The sequence below is a fragment of the Camelus dromedarius genome, chromosome 2 (genome assembly GCF_036321535.1).
Source record: "Camelus dromedarius isolate mCamDro1 chromosome 2, mCamDro1.pat, whole genome shotgun sequence".
NCBI classification, from domain to species: domain Eukaryota; kingdom Metazoa; phylum Chordata; class Mammalia; order Artiodactyla; family Camelidae; genus Camelus; species Camelus dromedarius.
Genome location: NC_087437.1, coordinates 45,015,770 through 45,034,399, shown reverse-complemented (window position 1 = coordinate 45,034,399; position 18,630 = coordinate 45,015,770). Strand labels below are relative to the sequence as shown.

Here is an 18,630-nt window from a genome sequence, read left to right as displayed (position 1 = left end):
GCGGTGTGTTTAAAATTCTCATAATTTTAAAGATTGTTTTCCATTCTATTCCATTGTTTTCCATTCTAACATTCAGTATATTTGTTTGGACTTCTGATGAAAACCTAACCTTTGTCTCAGTAAAGGAAACTTGTTTTTTCTTCTGTGGAAGTTTTAAATGTTTTATTTCTATTCTTGGAGCCCAAAATTTCATCAAGATATATCCATATATGCTTTGCTGGTTTGTTTACATTAACCTTGCATGCTACTAAATTCATCCTTTGAATATAAAGACTGTCTTTTATTAGCACTGAAAAATTTTCTTCATTTAATGTAGTAAACCCAGTACCCCTTCCCCTAAACCCTCAGTCAATTTTGGCAGAGCACCATTCACACAGACAATGTAGAGCTACCTGCACGCACATGCTGGTAGTCCTGATATTTGGATAGAATGGAATTTGTTGCCAAATTCACTACTTCAGTAGTGCGAACTGCTGTCCTTAGGCCAAGCAGAATGTATCAACCCACTAGACAAAGTGACTGGTTCAGAGATAGGCTTCCAAGCCAACCAGAGGCAATAAGACGTCATGAGAGTTTTCTTCAGATTTTTCAGGTGAGATCAACTCTCTCCTTTCACATGGAAGTGTAAGATAAAAGCTTAAAATTGCCCAAGGTCTCCAAAGAGGGTTAGCAAAAGGGAACATCTAGAGGAAATGAAGAAAAATATCATAAATGCACTGCTTTAGACCATGTATGCTGGATTGTGCTATGTTGATTTTAGTTAACCGGGCACTACATTCCCCAAAATATTCTTCCTTTATGGCTGATGGTTAGAGTTGGTCAAAGAGGAACTTCACAGCATTCTAAAAGCAAAGGTGAAGCCACGTTACTCTCAGAAGGTCATTGTGATCAAACGAGATGCCTCATAGCCTCAGGGGTTCCTGGTCAGTCCCAGCTTGTCCTTTCTGTCTACTCTGTGTCCAGCTAGTCTTCCTGACTTGTAGCCCTGATGACTAATACGAGCCCCAAACATACTACGAGATACTTGGACGCAGACCCACAGAGGTCGTAGGATGGAGCTACCTGGGACAACAGGCTCTCATAGACTGCTTTAGTGCTCTCCCTTTGTGATTCTTTTGTGATTGCTGAACATGCTTGGCTTATCAGCTTTTCCCTGAAAGCTCTTATTTATTCGACTATACAGTACTTTGAGGAGTACTAGTCAGTGACCGTTTCTCTGCTTCTTCTAAGCCCCATTTCAGACCCTCATTTCCCCAGCTCCTACCACCCTCTGTAAGGTTTAATTTTATACTAAGTATCTTATTTCTATAATACCCACAGTGGCTCTGCTTCTATGACTGATAGAAATATTGCTAGGAAAGGTAGGCTTGGTTGATTTCTTTAGGAGAATTTGAAGAAAGAAAATGATAAATTCAGTTCAGAGCTTTAAATATCTACTCAAGATCTGTGTAAGTAATCAGAAAGGCTTTAAGACTTTTCTGAAAGTAATGCCACATTTAGACCAAGCAACTGGGGCCCTTGGCCTGGGCCCTGCATCTCAAGGTCTCACACATCTCACACAGCATGCCTTATTTTTAGAACTTTGAAAATTTCTAGATTGCACCAGCATGTTATTATCTGGGTGGCTTTCAGGCACTACAGATGCCTACTACAAATTTTTCTAAGTACTTGTAGAGTTTCTCAAGACTGTCTAGGACTGGGAGGGCAGTCTAGGCAGAGCACCCCAAACCAAACAGGATCTTCATGGTTTCTAGTTCTGGTTTTTATCCTTTGGAATGATCACCAAACCTTTATTTCATGTATGGCATCAACCGGATGCCTTTGCAGTCATCCTGGAGCCCTGTATCTAGGCTTCTGTCCCAGAAAGGTAGTCTGATGAGTGGATCACATCCATCGGCTAGAACAGTGATTAATTTACAGTCCACTGTTATGTGTAAAATTGCACCACCAGAATAGTGTTGACATGGTGATTTTGTATGATACTCATGTTGGACACAGGACCAATTCAGGGCTCTGGGCTACCAACATTTCTTCACTGACCCTTGGGATGAGCCACATGCCTGAGTCCATGCATCAGCTCTCACCAGCTCTGACTGCAGTGCTGCCTCTTGTCCATCTCACCTGAGAGTAGCAGTGGTAGTAGCAGGTATCCTTATTCCTGTGCATTTCCAGCACTGGCACCCAACATGGTCACTCAACCCTTCCACGGGTTCCACACCATGTGTAAAGCAGTTCTCCAAGAGTAGTGATGCCTGTAATCACCACAAATTATCCAGACCACTTTCTGCAATGCCAATACCAGTGGGCCTTTCTGATTAATATCCTCTGTTGCCTCCAGTTGATTTGGTTATGTCCCAGTCTCCTAGGCCAGTCTTCAGAACTAACAGATGAGGGACAGAAATTCTTTATGTGAATGTAAACTTCCCAGTCCACCCACGGGGCCTTAATTGTCTACCTTGCTGATAGCAGTTTGTGAAAGGCAAGAAATTGTATTCTAGGAATACAGTGATTGTGGCCTGAAGAGTTCATGAGAAGACATGATTGGAAAAAAAGGCTGTTCTAGGACTTTACTATAATATTTCAAATGGTAAATTCAATAAGACCAAATATTAAATTATCATTTTCCTGTGTACTCTGGTTAAGACTTGTATTTGTGGTCATCATAAAAAAACACAGCAATCAGTTTTGATAGAGTCCCTGGAAGCTAGTATTCATGGATAATAGTAGGACTGTTATAGTGTCATGAGTAGTAATGTAACAAGCATTGAATAAATGGTATTAGGGAATTGAAGAAACAAAAAGTTCCGTATTGTTTTAATGAAAACAAATTTTGAAGAGCCATGGCATTGTGAGTCCATTTAGTATTTTTTAATATTGATGACCAAGTTATAATTCCCAAGACCCTGCATATGTTTTTCCTAACAGCCATTCTTGAATTATGGATGTGATTATACCATCTCAAATTTCTCTGAGAATATAAATTATACTCCCTTTGTTATTCACGGTCGTTTGCCCTGTGGAATCGTTCTTCTAGTAATCTACTAATTCTGTTTATTGAATTTGTTGGCTTTAGACCTTCTTCTAACATTTATCACATCCAGGACAAGAGTACAAATATATACCATATATCTAAACATTTAGAAATGATACATCAATTGAACAAACTGTTAAATATAATATGTTCCATTCCCCTACTTTACCAAATATACCTTCAGAAAGATAAATTTTAAAAATCTGCATAAATAAGGTTTTTATATGACCGAATTTGATAAAAAATCAAAAACTCTGTATATATTTATCATTATACATGCCCATATGGGGCTCATTTATAAGCCAGCAGTATTTATATTGGTAATAATTACAGTGAGATATAAATCCTATATTTACTATCCTTTTTTTTTTTTTTAAAAAAAAGTCTATTTGTTTTACCTTCAGCAAAACCACTAATTTTGTTTTTTAATCAGGGTGTTCACTTGATGTGCATTCTATTTATAGTAGTGACCTAAAGCAGGAGTCAGTGAAGTAGGCTGCTAGGCAAAATCTAGAGTGTAACCTATTTTTGTATACCTGTAAGCTAAGAATGGTTTTAATGTTTTAAGAATATTATAAAACATAATGAAGAATATGTAAGAGTGACCATTTGTAGTTTACAAAGCCAAAATTATTTAGTGTTTAGTTCTTTACAGAAAAAACTGAATCTAAATGATTAAAAATTAAAATGCATTTATGTTTTAAATACAAATAATTAAGCATATTTAACAAAAATTAAATTAAAATAAATATAAACACTGAAAATTAAAATTATTTTCCTGTGTGTTTCCAAGAAAGCCATTGGCCATCTGAAAATATAAATTTATTTCTTAAAATTAAAAAAATAAATATCTTGAAATATATACAAGATCTTATGGTAGCTCACAGAGAAAAAAATGTGACAATGAATATATATATATGTTCATGTATAACTGAAGAATTGTGCTCTACACTGGAATTTGACACAACATTGTAAAATGATTATAAATCAATAAAACTGTTAAAAAATAAATAAAAAATAAATATCTTTAATAGATATCAAAATTTGAAAATTATTTAATTTCAACAGAAATTTTAACTTTAATAAAATTTAATTAAATATTAATTTTTATAAATATAAAAATATTCACAATTTTGGTGCTCAATTTGGTAGCAAATTAGTGATATAAAAATTAGTATTGATCTTACAAATATTAAAGTCAGGCCAAAATATATACAAATGTATGAGTAATATGAGTATACAAAATATTTCACAGCCACAAATATAATAAGTACCTCCAGAACCCACAAATTAAAACACAAAGAGAAGCAAGAAAAAGGACACTTGACAATGCACTTCATTATGTAAGATTCTGTTACATTCATGATATATAAGAGAAAAGATTGACATAATATTTTTTTTCTTTTCTGTTATTTAAGTGATTTTTATAGCTCAAATTCTCACCACACTTGAACAAAGAATCTGTCACTAACAGATGAAATTTCACTGCATTAGGCATTCATACATCAATTTTGAAAGCACAGAAGAAAAGATGTGTTGGAAGTTTCTAGGACCTCATAGTTAATACTCAGCAGGATAGGTGGGTACTCTAATGTGTGGCATCCGTTAAAGTGTGGAATTATGGATCCAATTTTAAGATTTAGCTCAAATGTTAGCTTTCCTGAATTATCTAGTGTTCAAGAGTTGTCTGATCAATCTTGCAGTTGACAGTGTAGACTTAATTGTGTTACTCAACAGCACAGATTGACATCCCAGGTGCAGTCTCCCTGTATTTATAGGAAATAGAAACATAAAACTAGGAGTATTTTTCTTGCAGGGTTATTGGATCATTTTTCTTACTTGGTATTTTAGGTTACCGAGGGCAAAGCCCTGTATCTCTAATGCTGATGGTCTCAGTATATCATGAGTTTGTGTTTTTCCAGTTCACAATCCATTTCCCTCTTAGCTCTTCAGAATTTGTTGGGGGAGAGAAAGGGTGGGCCCAGACATCATTATTCTGGTGTTTGTTAGTCTGTTGCTGATCCTGATCATTGGTCTAGTTTGCCTCCTTTCTTTAGTCTGAGTAGGTTATTCCTCTGGAACTGCTCTTGTTTGGCCTCCTTGTGTGTTTTTCTTTTGTAGTGGTTTCCTTCAGCCAACTATTGGTTTTGCTTTTCTTACTTATCTTAAGAACCATTTCCATATCTTTATGTCTCTAGGAATTTCTTGAAATACTATATTTTCTTGTTTTGTAGGCAGTTTTTGGTTATAAACACACATTATAGAGATGGATCATGGATCAATAGATAGTTAAATAGATAACAGATAGACATAGACAGACATGTACATATATGTATATATGCACACATATATATATATATAAATACACCCACATATTTCTGTCACTAAGACATTTGGTCTGAAAGGTATTAAATATGATTGCAGATTGCAACTTGATGTAATTCCCTTAATTTGCTTTAATAATTGCCCTACCATATGCAAAATTTCATTTGAAGTAAGAGGTTTGAAATTATGAAAAGCAGAAAGCAAGATATCTACTTTATGGATGTGCTATGTACCCTGCTGGGAAAGTTTTGATTCTTTTATGGGGAGCCTTCTCCAGAAGAGCTTACACTTTGAAAATTTATGATAGAGTTTCACCGTCTTGAAACTTTCCCAGATTTTGGCTAAATTAAGAGGCCTTCCTGGAAAGCGTTATCATAAAAGCTGCATACAAGAGTATTTACAACCTTAGCAGGTACAGTGAAGAGACACGGAGTTACTGTGATGTGGAAGCAGGAATGCTTTCACTGGGCTATAGGTCCCATAAGTAAACTTCAGGTTATGAATACGTTCCCCTGTGTGTCTTTATTTCAGATGGTTTAGGGGCCATGAAAAATATTTTGAACTTTTTACAAGCACTCTTGAACACAGTGTACTTCTATTAAGACCAGACTTCTTTATAACTTCAAGATTGAGTGTCGTTTTTAAATAATTGAAGCCAGAAGATCAATAGGAAGCTTTTCAAAAATGCCCAGAAGCAGCTGATCTAAGCAGAAAGTTGCTCACTTTTTAAGATGGAATCTGCACTGAATTGTTTTATTCTACTTAACCTGCTTCTTACTTCTGTTGTCTTAAACTTTGTTAGCTTCAGCTTCCTAATCTCTATAATGGGTTTTTAAATAAGACTTTTCTCATGTAATTGTTGTAATGATTGGTATCATGCGTGTAAGCTGGTTAGTTAGATAATGCATATAAAGCCAAGAACACATTACAGAGCACATGGTAAGTGCTTAATCAATGTTGTTTTTTAGTTACTGGCAGCTTTTAAGGGTAATACGTGCAAAGCACTGGTTGCCTAGCTGTATAGTTTACCTATACTTTTTATCTCATTCTTTTAACATCTATCTTCAAAAACCAAAACTTAATGCATGAAAAATGGCACACATAGGCAGAAACACACATTTACAGACACAATGGTGAAAGTGACCTCTTATTTTTCTTATGACCTCAAGATTTCATAAAAATTCAATTTGTTCATAAAAATTCAGAATTGTTCATTGCTGCATTCAGTTCACCAAAGAAGGAATTTATATCTGGGAAAGGCAGGGTAAGAAACATAGATATTAACTATATAGAGATTAAAGTGTGCTGAGTAAAAAGGATGCCAGCAAATACAGGTTGTCTGATCTATAATGCATAGAAAAGATGTGTCCATATAAATACAAAAGGAAAATATTTCAAATAGATAAGAAAATGTTTAAAGGGGAAGATTTTTTCAGTTTTATTATATCAGTCAAAATACTATTTCAAATTATATACATTCAATTGGTGTGTTTCAGAAAGAGGAGAATAGGGAGAGAAGAGTTAGAGATAAAAAGAGAGAAAGCACACGTAGCCACGAGGGCTCACTATGTTTTTTGTTACAAGTATGTAGCCTCCCAACAAAATAGCATCTGGCCATAACAATAAGACCCTGTTTGTTTGTTTTATTGGTAGAAACAAGTATTCACACTCACCTTTAAAAACTGTTATCCCTACAAAGTATTATTCCCATCTTACTTCAAAGGATTTTAAAGGTTCAAGAAAAAAATTACTTAGTGATACACGGATTATACATGAAGCAACTGGGATTCAAACCAAAATCTATTTGAAAAGCCATATTCTTTCTACAGCATTATGCTGTCTTTCCTGGAAAGTGAGCACCATCTGGGCAAATATCACACCTCAATTCATGTTTTCCTTTGTTTCACTGGCATCTAAGACAGTGCTTTAACAAATTACACATATACATTTGGAATTTTGTTGCAAAAACAAAATGAATGAAACAAGAATTTCAGTGGCAAAAAACTCACTGCCTAAAAGACATTTAATTCCATGCTCATACAACTCAAAATGTTCAACATTTTCTGTCTTTGGATAATGCTCTAAAGTAAATTTGTACTATGAAATTTCTTTTTAGCTCCCTGAGGGTAGGGAGCATGTTTTCTTTTGCTTTGTTTCTACAACCACAGTGACTGGAATTTCAATAAATGTTTCTTGAGTTAATGAAAAGATTTATATGTGGGTCAAATAGATAGTCAAGTATGCACAGTGATGCATTTTGCACTTGGGACAATTAATGGAACATTTTTGGCTGCAAATGTGCAGCATATGTTTCTACCTACAGTACAGAAAATCTTTAACACAATTGTGTATCAACAATCACTAATATTAACAGAGGCGAAAGTTATGGACTGCTTAATGTCCAATAGTTAAAATAAAAGTTTCATGTCTCTATTTTTTGTTCTTTTCACTGTATTGTAATTTATTTAGATAATAAGATCTTTACCTAAGGTAGTTGCCATTTATGAATAGTGTTTATCAAAGAATTAGACTAAAGAAGAAATACAGAAAAACAGGGACAATTTATCTGTTTATCAAGATCATTACAATGATGATTTTGATATGATATGTGGTCTTAAGACTAGTAACCAGCAGTTAAATCAGTATACACTTAAGCAAAAGCAAAAATATAGGGATAGGGGAAATCCGTAAGTGCATTTATTATTGATATCTCCATTTATAATTTAAATTGAACTATATAAGATTGTGATGCTCGGTCATATTTTAGCTATAAAAACAGCAATTCCATACGGTTGTGCAGAAGAGTGAAGGGCATTTTGTTGTTTGCTTTGTTACTTGATCTAGATTTCGAACTGTAAAAACGGGATCTCAGTTTTGTTGTCTGGATTAAAGGACTATTGGAGCATAGTGAAAATTCAATAAATGGTAGCTGTTATTTTTATTGATAATAAATTAGACCTTTAGCTATCATACTGTCAAAAGAATACTTTTATTATGTTAAGGAACTAACCTTCTAGTATTAATCTTTTTCTAAAATGCATTATGCTCATGCTGCTCTTCAGATGTTCTGAATATGAACTGATCCAAATAAAGGAGAGTGTGGACCTTACCAAAGGCTTAGTGTTTGACTTTCTCTTCTGAATGTCACAAACACACACACACAAAAGATTTCCTTCAGGAAAATTCTTGAGAAGAAGCCCAAGAGATTTCTTGCTCAATTCTTTGCCAAACAAAACCTCCAGACCTTTCAAAATTTGTTTCAGATGTACTCCCAAGGAGCACAATAGTCTGATCTGCACCTTGAATGGGTTTTAAGCCATGCTGGCCTATATTGTGTATGCTGAGCATGGATCTTTCCAGGATGTAGACAGAAGTTTTGCACACAGCACAGGTTAATCTGCATAGTAGAAGAGTGAAATGTATTCTTTATTTTAGTGATGCCAGTGCCTCTAATTTTTAAGGTGTCAAGAAAATCAAATAATAAAAGCAGTATGAAGTACATTTTTGCAAATGCATTAAAGAAAAAAATCTGTTATGAAGTCCAATCGTATAAGAAAAATTTTCAGCTTGAAAACAAGGAAAAATGCCCTTGACTTAAACTGTCATCAGTGTAATAACAATTTAGAGTTACTTTGCTACTTGTCCCTGTTTCTCTCTCCACGTTCCCCAAGAATATCACCCAGTAGTAGTCTGTGTTGTATTTTCCAAGCACTGATTTACGTATATTGCACTTTACACGTGTATTTTTTTTTCCTTTTCCTTATTAAACATCTGGCTTCTCTTCAGTATTGGGTTCTATGAGGCATGTGGAAGATACCAAACTCAAACTCCTCTCTTAGCAGCTGGCTCTACTCTGCCAAGAAAAGTTGTGCTGGGAATTATTTTTAGGTTCTTTATCTTGAGATTCTTTTAATTGGTTATTTCCAAAATGTCAGCTTTTCCAGCCAACCATTTCCTTAATGGCTGTCAGCTCCTGCAAGGAATGTGGGAAGGGGCACTAAACAGCACAGTTACTTGCAAGATCCCCAAGGCCAGATGGGATTAGGCACCAGTGCCTCTAACTCTCTGTGTGGAATGGCAGCTCTGTTGCTGGGTCACTTGCTAAGGACAGAAAAGAAAAAGAAGTCTTTGAACAGTTCCATGGCACAAGGAAGCAAAGCTGTCAAGTACGAACAGAGCTGAAAATAGCACTTTGCAGATGCAGAAGTCACTGCTTGAAAATAAGACGCGTGGCTGTAGGCGGGTGACACAGCTGGGTGGTGAGCTGTCTTCACCCACAAACTGGAGTTACCTGCACACCAGACAGGCCAAGACCATTTCATGCTTAGTCAAGGAAACTGGTCGGAAGGAACAGACAAGGTAAAATTTAAGAAGATGTAAGAGTCATAAAATACCTTAAGCATGAGAACAATTTTAGTTTCCCCAGGGATGTCTACATTCTAACCACATTTACATGTATTATGTAGACCTTAATTGAAGGAGGTCTTGAGCTAATCCATTATCACGCATTATCACTGGAGTAGGCATCTGAACCAGAGTCTTAGAAATGTTAAATTAACCTAAAACCAGATTGTCAGTTCCGTGAGGTACAAGCTTCATTTACTTGATCTATGAGAATGATTATGTGTTAGAACAGATGGGGGCCTGAGGGACTCTGGACTCCAGTCCTATCACTTTTTTTGAAGAAGAAGAAGAAGAAGAAATTGAGAATTAGACTTGAAGTGACAGGGTAGGAAACAAACTGAAATTTCTGACCTAAGGATAGTGTCCACAGCCACTTCTGTGCCTGTAGTTACATTTTAAACTTCAGCCTTCCAAAACCAGTTTCTCTTTGCTAGTCTGACATTTTAAGAATCAGGTCTAGAAAGAAATGTTGCTTATAGTTAACATATAATATCATTGTGTTTATTTTATAAATATGTGTAAATATATATTATAATTATATGCAATTACATATCATATAATTTCAATTTTAATATAATGTGCTTTGGGGTTTTAAATATATGTCTATATACACACATACACACAGTGGTGTGTGTGTGTGTGTGTGTGTGTGTGTGTGTGTGTGTGTGTACAGGACATGGGAGTCTCCAAAGCAATTTCAGGGGGTCCCTGAGGTCCTTCTGTTTGCAACATTGCACTTACATGAGGCTAGGTTTCCTTCATGTCCATCAGTTAAAACAACATACACAACAGATTGAATTCAGAAGCAGGTATGAGAATCCAAAGAGATTTTCAAAAATGTAAGGCCATGCCACTCCATTTACTAAATATGTTATTTTGGAAATTATAGGTTTTTTCATAGAAATGTATGAGTTATGTCAATGTGCAATGGATTTTTATTATTTTAAAGAAATAAGTATTTTAAATTGTCTGATTTAGTATCTAATACAATAACCATCAATAGATGTAAGCCATAGAAACAAAACATCTTTGGGGTTCTCAATAATTGGTAACAATGTAAAGAGGTCTTGAGACCAAAAATTTTGAGACCCTCTGGGCTAACCAATAATCCATAAAGTGACTTAGAGAGTTCTGGATATGAGAGAGTCCTATACTAAATAGTCATCTTCAAATCCTGGTTTTGGAGGGTTTGAGAGAGGCCAGCTAACAATACAGAATGCAGAAGACCCACCTGTCATTGGTCCTCCTTGCCCTGCATGTGAATACTGGTCTCCCATCTCTGCATTGCTGCAGCTGGGGTACCAATGTCAAGGAAGCTGATCTTCTTTGGGTCTGGCAAATATTTAAAGCTGGCTCACTCAGGGGCTCTTTTGCGGATTTTGCTGGAGATTTTCTGACTAAGCCTATCTATGACTCTCTTCATGTACACAGTGCATCTCCTTAAATTGGCCACTACCATTGCTTCCTCAACCTCCCATCACCCACTGGGGTCCCCTCAGGATTTAAAAAAAAAAAAATCACTCTGGACTGAAATTTCTACTACAGTTTCCATGTCTATTCCCCTGTCATCAAAGTGCACTCACACCCCGCTATTACAGAAGGCTTCAGATACCATATGTGTGTGTATGTGTGCGAGGAGGCTAAAACTGCAATGGATCCTTCCAAAGAAAGTCTCTCTACTCTTTCAGCCTGTATGTTCTGCTTCTAAAAATCACAGTGTTCAAAGCCGTGTAACTAGTTTCTGGTTATCTAATTCGAAACTTTGCTTTTGATAAGAACCTCTTTTGGAATGACGCATCTATGATAGATTGATGCCTTAGTTGAAACTTTCCAATTTAAGGCCCTGTTGCACATCTTGATAATGAGCTTCTTCTAATTGAAGAAATTCACTTTCCTTTGCACCATGAAGCAGCTTTTTTACATTAAATGTCTTATGGCATTAAATGTAAGAATTATACTTAACATTATGACTCAGTAACACATAAGCGTAAATATTTATGGATTTACACAGATAAACACACACACTCACTTACACATCTAGAGTTTCTCAAAATCTTCTAATTTCCTCAAACTTTATTCTTACCACAACTTTTCTTAACCCTTATTATGATTATTCATTCTTCAACTCTTTTTTTTTTCCCCCTTCTAATATAAATCTCTGTCTTTTGTCTCTTTCTACTGAGCCATTGCTTTGGCTTCAAGCCGCAGTAAAAAAATAAATCAGGAAAATTTTCCCCATCTTGGACCAAATCATAGTTACAAATATAATAGAGGATTTGCAGTGGGGGAGTGGAATTAATCTTTCCTTTGAGACTTCTGAGAGACCTTGTAGTCGAGGAGCCAGCCTGAAACAGCATATAAAAGAGTAAGTATTGAGAGACATTACTTTGAAACCTATAAAGAACCTTTAAAATGATACAGTCTCCATTTTTTTATCAGAGTAGGGAGTGGAGTTTGTCATCACATTTTCTTAGGTAGCCTGAAATAATAGCCATTAACTATTTTAAAGATCTAACTTTGAAAGAATTAGTCTGTCTATTATTCCCAACCATCTAAATTCTGCCTAAGTATTTTGATAATACATGATGATGTGTTTTCCAGGGAGTGAGAAAAAGTCTTCTGTGTCCAATGATGCACTAAAATAAATGACCCATGAAGGTCAGTATAAAGAAAAATCTCACCAACAAAGGACAAAAAATTCAGGAGGGACGAAAGTGGGACCCACCAAAGCCACTGTTCTTACTTCATGATTATCCCGACAACAGATTCTGCTTATGTGCAGGTGTGGGCAGGCAAGAACTGCCACATTTCCCCACAGCCTGCTCAGGCTCAATGGCTGTATTGTGATATGTTGGCATATCAACAGGTGGTAATTTCAATTGTTTTTCTAATGTATTAACTAAATTAAATTTAGTTAACTAAAAATTAACTAAAATTTTCTAATGTATTAACTGAAAGCTTCTGATAATTTTAATAGTTTTCAAAAGCTTTCATAAGTACCACAGACTTGGCTTAAACCACAGAAATTTATATTCTCACGATTTTGAGATTGAGATGCCAGCAGGTTGGTTTCTTCTGAGGACTCTCTTCCTGGCTTGTCGATGGCTGTGTCTTCTTGTGTCCTCACATGGTCTTCCCTCTGTGTCTCTCTATGCCCTAAGCTCTTCTTACAGTTGGTCTTACTGGGTTAGGACCCACCCTAAAGACCTCATTTTAACTTAATTACCCCTTTAAAGACCTTACTCCCAAATACATTCATATCCAAAAGTACAGGGGTTCAGTACTTCAACATATCAATTTTGTGGGGATACAGTTCAGCCTGTAACACTCCACCTTTAGTTACAGATTTCTACTCAGCTTTGCTCATAACCCCTACTTATCACAGGTGTTGACACCTGGATCATAATCTTTATTTCTTCCTCACTCCTGCCATCATCATGAATGTCTTCAAGATTTACGTGGACAATGACTCCATCCCAGTGATCACCAATGTACTTTACTTAAGCAGTTCACTTCTATTGTCAGCCCCCAATGGTAGCATTTGTATCCATTTCACAACTGCACTGTGACATTTCGGAGCCCACTGTGCAACCAAGGCTTTTCACTCTGCTGAGTCTCTCAAATATTATATTTTTACTCCTATTATTAACCCTCATTGTGATTATTCCCTTAACCCTTTTGCTCTTAAAATAAATCCCCTTCTTTTAATTCCTTCTCTACTGAGCCATTATTTTGTTTTTAAACCACAGGAAGAAATAAATCAAAAATTTCCCATCTCTTCTTCCACATATGGGCTGTTGGGTAGATGTATTTGTTTCCTATTGCTGCATAATAAATTACCACAAATTTAGTACTTAAGAAACACAAATAATGAGTTTACAGCTTTCATGGGTCAGGCATCCAGGTAGGAATTAGCTCCTTCCTCTGCTAGGGTCTCACTGGACTGAACTTAAGGTGTCAGCCAGGACTGAAATCTCATCTGAGGCTCAGGGTTCTCTTCCAACCTTAGTAATTGAGGGAGGAGTTAATTTCCTTGTTGTTCTGTCTGATGGAAGTCCTTGCTCTTTCTGACTAGCTATCAGCTAGGATCTGCTCTCAGCACCTGGGGGCCTCCCTCTAGCCCTTTGCCTTGTGGCCCTCTTCTCTTCATCTTGTCAATTATCCATCTTTGATTCCAGCAGAAGACTGTCTCTCCATCGCTTCTTCTTTTAAAGGGCTAGCTTGATTAGGCCCACCGAGAATAAGTTTCCTTTTGTTTTAAACCAAAGTCAACTGATTAGTAACCTAATGGTGGGAATGCTATCTCAGCATATTCACTCTTTTGGGATTTTACAGGGCATGTATATCAAAGGGTAGGAATCTCAGGGATTGTCTTAGAATTCTGCCTACCGTATGATGTCTGGAGAGCATCCTGTACCTATGCAACCACAGGCACTTCCAATGCATGATATCCAGACATCTATTATATCTGACCTTATTCACAATAAATTTGATGTCGTTGAGGACTGAATAAACATTTATTTAGCGTATTAACAAAGGGATGGGCATTGTCTTGTGATTCAGAAAAAACAGACATTTGTACTCTTGGTTTTCCTTCAAATCCTCTCCAGTTCTAGTACTAACATGACAATGTAATTGTACATCTTTAATAAAAAGAAAAAAATTGCCTCTTGAAATAATAAAATACATTTCATACCTTTTAAAATTATTTTTTATAGTTCATATAAGTTAGTTTGTATTTAAAGTAAGGAATATAAATATGAAAAACTTAGATCTTATTGTAAAATAATCATTGGAAAACTAGTGTTAGTATTTATAAATCATGTATGGGCTTGTTGTGTTTGTTCCAGTGAGAGAGAAGCAGTATACAGGCATCAACCAGTCTGTGAGAATTCATTACCCCTTCACACTCTTTTATAATTTATGTTTTGATTAACCTCACACAATTTTGTAATTTATGTTTTGAATACATACTCACACACACACACACACATAAATATATATATATACACACACTCCTGGACTGGACTGTTACTGGGGGCAAGATTGGTGTCTTATTCATCATTATCTTAGCACCGACATGGAGCTTACTAGTTGTTCATTGAATAAAAAAAAGTGAATTGACTAATGAGTAAGTAATTCAATGCACAGAACACTGAAAATAGGTTGCAAAGGGAAGTTACTTTCTTTGGTCATAATTTTCAACAGCATTTGGAAGTGTAGAAGGAGAATTCCAGTTAGTGCTAAAAATACAGATTGGAGACGCATCCACAAAGGGAGTTTTATTTTTATAAATTAGTGCTATTATAATTAATTTTGACCCATTTTACCCCCAAGTCTTCTGCAGAGATTACAACACATATTGTATGTTTTTGTATTCAAAGTTTTTATATTAATTTAGCTCCCTGTCTCCATTCTCTTACTTTTCTGATGTATAATACATGTCCATCTCGATGGAACATCATAAACCATCAGGACATTGCCCTGCTTCAAAGCCATAAAAAGTTCCTTCAAACTACCAAACGAAGGATTGAATATCCTGGTCCCATTTTACCTTTTATAGGTCAGTATGACAATTCATGCTACTAGTATTCTAATCCAATTGAAGACACCTTTGTTTCCTGATTATACTCTAAAAATATTTGTATGCATAACTTCCCATTCTGTTTTCTCGAATGAAAATGGCTTCCTTCATCACTGTATTTTGAAATTTTAACCTTTTTTAAGACGTAGCTCATATGTCACATTTTCCCTGAAGTCTCGTTAAACTTAAGAGCAAAAGGTGTTTTTCTTCTCTTTTAAAGCGTATTTTTTCAACTTTCTTATAGTACTTACTATTTGTTATCATGTACCATACTTCATTACACATTTTATAACTTTCCTATTGAGTAGAAAGCTTTTTTTTTTAAGATCAGGATTTTTGTCTTTTGGGAGCCACTATTCTGTGAGGTGGCACAAAACAGATTCAATAATGTAGTTCTTCAGTGACAGTGCACAGTAAACATTGATAGATTCTTTATGTACCTCATACTTTGCATCTCTATCCATTCAACATCACATACTATTATCTTTTGTTTTACAGGCAAGGCACAAAGTCATATATTAGTAACAGGAAAGAGATCTGTTTATTAACCTGTCAAGTTTCAAAACCCATGCACCCCTTACTAACTCAACTCCCACTGTAAACAGTGAAGAAACACTTTGATAAAATTTAAATGAATATTGAGGTTTTACTCCCTGAAAATTAAAATTTTGGTTTAGGTAGACTAATGCCTCTTTTTAACCAGATACTACAATCAGGTAGCAATAATGCTCCTTAATGTAACACTCAGTGATGATTCATTAATAAGTTCAATAGTTACTTAAATCTGTACAAATGTTGCAAGCTCAGATTATAGGCAACCGTTTTAAAACCAATGAGTAATCAAGTGAATGTCCACTTGAAATATTGAACTAGAGACATTTCTGGAGAAAATAAACTTGGACTAATTGGACAAAGTATCATCTACAGTCAATTTAATCACTGTGTGACATAATAAGTATTTTCAATTTTATTCCATTGTTAATCTTGGCATTTGAAATGATGGTTTGGGGAGTGATTCAGTAAAGACTGTTTGCTCCAACACATCACAAATTTGTTATTTTAAATATTTCTAGTAAAAAATTGATAAGCTTTTGGGATCTAATAAGTTTGCAACTTCTTTAAAAAAAAAAAGAAACTGAAGATCTCAGTCTCAAATGAAGTACAATGGGTTTAATCATCTTCAATAATATTACTAAATATAGTTTTTTTTTCTTATCTAACTCCTGCCAGAAACATAGAAAGGGACAACATGTCACTTACAAGGCACCTGGACTCTATCTTTCACCTACTAAGAAAAAAGGGAGCAAATACATAATCTTTATAGAAAATATACATTTAGAGTGCAACAACAATTTATTACTAAAAAAATCCTAAATTTGTATTTCTAGGAAAATGGAGCACTTCTCCCTATTCCTCCATTGACTACAACTAGAAAACTTGGACATACATATAAAACAAACAAAAAGGACTTTGAAAGGTACAGAGAAGTCAGGCAGCCTAGGAACATCAGGAACCAAGAGGTGACACCATGGTGAGTTTCTTGGATTTTCTTTTTGACTCATATATCCCAGATTTAGAGCTGAATGAGCCAGCAATCTGAACACCCCGATGAGATCAGGGGGAAAAAACCCCCAACAAAATCCTTTTCTCTCGAGCCAGAAGACTGGGAAATGGGTAGCCTAGCAAGGCGAAAAACAGAAAAATTACAGGCTCCACCACTGTTCCAGGGTGGAGCTGGGAGTCTGTACTTCCACCCTTACCAGGCTCTAGACATCCTAATACCCCCCCCAAGATGGTATCAGAGAGAGCTGGGTAGGGAGCTGGGATTTTCATTCCTACCTGGTGGTAACGAACAGCCCCTCCTTTGAGATGTCAGCGTACACCACATGTTGAGCCTGGGTTTCCATCCCCACCTGGTAGTAGTATGGAGCCCTTTCCATTCTCTACTAGGGTGATGTCAGAGGGAACCTAGAGAATCAGGATTTTTACCAGTGCCTGGTAGTAATAAAGCCAACCTGTCCCACTCACAGAAGTGCCAGTGGAGGCCACACAGAGTGCAGTAACAAGGCAATCCTATGCTTCCCAGTCAAGGAAGTCCCAGTAAACACCTAGTACTAGGGAGGCAGAACCCCCACCTTCACTCAGCTGTGATGAGGAGCCTCCCCTAGCAGGTGTAAATGGAGGCCTAGAGGGGAATGTGGACTTCTACCTCTACTGGTGATAAAGCTCTACCCCATTGTCCCCAGTCAGAGCAGTGTTAGAGGAAGCCAGTTAAAACAGAAAGCTTAATTAAGATTCAGTCTCGCAACAAAAAAAAAAGTCTAGATTTCAATTTTAAAAAATCACTCATGATAACAAGAATCAGGATGATCTTCAACTGAATCACAAAATATATCAATACACATCAATAACATGGTAACAAAAATATTAGAATTATAAATATCTTAAATTAGCCATCGTAAAAATGCTTTCATAAGCAGTTATGAACACAATAAAAACACATGAGAATATAGAAAGTCTCAGCAAAGAAAGTCTCAGCCAATAATAAATAGAAGATATAAAAAAACAAATGTAAATTTTAGAACTGTAAAAAAGAACTGAAATTAAAATTCAAAGAATGGGCTCTACAATAAAACAGAAGACAAAGAAAAAATAAATAAACTCAGAGATAGAATAAAAGTTACTTAAATCTGAACAACAGAGAGAATATAGACTGGGAGGAAAAACAAACAAAAAGATCTTCGCAGACTTGTGAGACTGTAAGTCCTAACATTTGTGTCATTAGCGTCCTGAAAGGAGAGGAGAAAGAGGGTTGGGCCAAAAATGTACTTAAAAAGAAATGGCTTAAAACTTTCCAAAGTTGGCAAAAACAATTAAACATACAGATTCAAGGAAATTGAGTTAATCTCAAACTGTATAAACCCAAGAAAGTCCAAAGACACATCATAGCCAGATTTCTAAAAACTAAAGACAAAAAGAAGAAAAAGAAGAAGACAAAGAAGGAGTAAGAAAATAAATTTTGAAACCAGCAAGAGAGAAATAATAATACCTTATTTGTATGGGAGACCGATTTTAATGACAGCCTTTTTTTTTTTTAAATCAGAAACCATACAAATCAGAAAGAAAAGGTAAACATTTTTCAAGTACTGAAAGAAAAGAACTTTAAACATAGAATCTTTATCCAATGAAAGTATACTTCAAGAATAAAGAGAAAATCAGGCATTCTGAAAGGAAAACTAAGATAATTTGTCACTTGGCCAAACCTAAAAAAAGGGGATAAAGAAAG

General features: G+C 35.6%; 1 long non-coding RNA gene across 1 annotated transcript in view; it reads left to right on the top strand.

Annotated features, from left to right (window-relative positions):
* The window catches only part of LOC116153008 (uncharacterized), a 136,486-nt gene that overhangs the window by 49,252 nt on the left and 68,604 nt on the right, over positions 1 to 18,630 (top strand). The window contains exon 2 of the long non-coding RNA XR_004136664.2: positions 16,733 to 16,875. This is a non-coding gene — a long non-coding RNA (uncharacterized LOC116153008). The remainder of the gene's footprint in view (positions 1 to 16,732; positions 16,876 to 18,630) is intronic.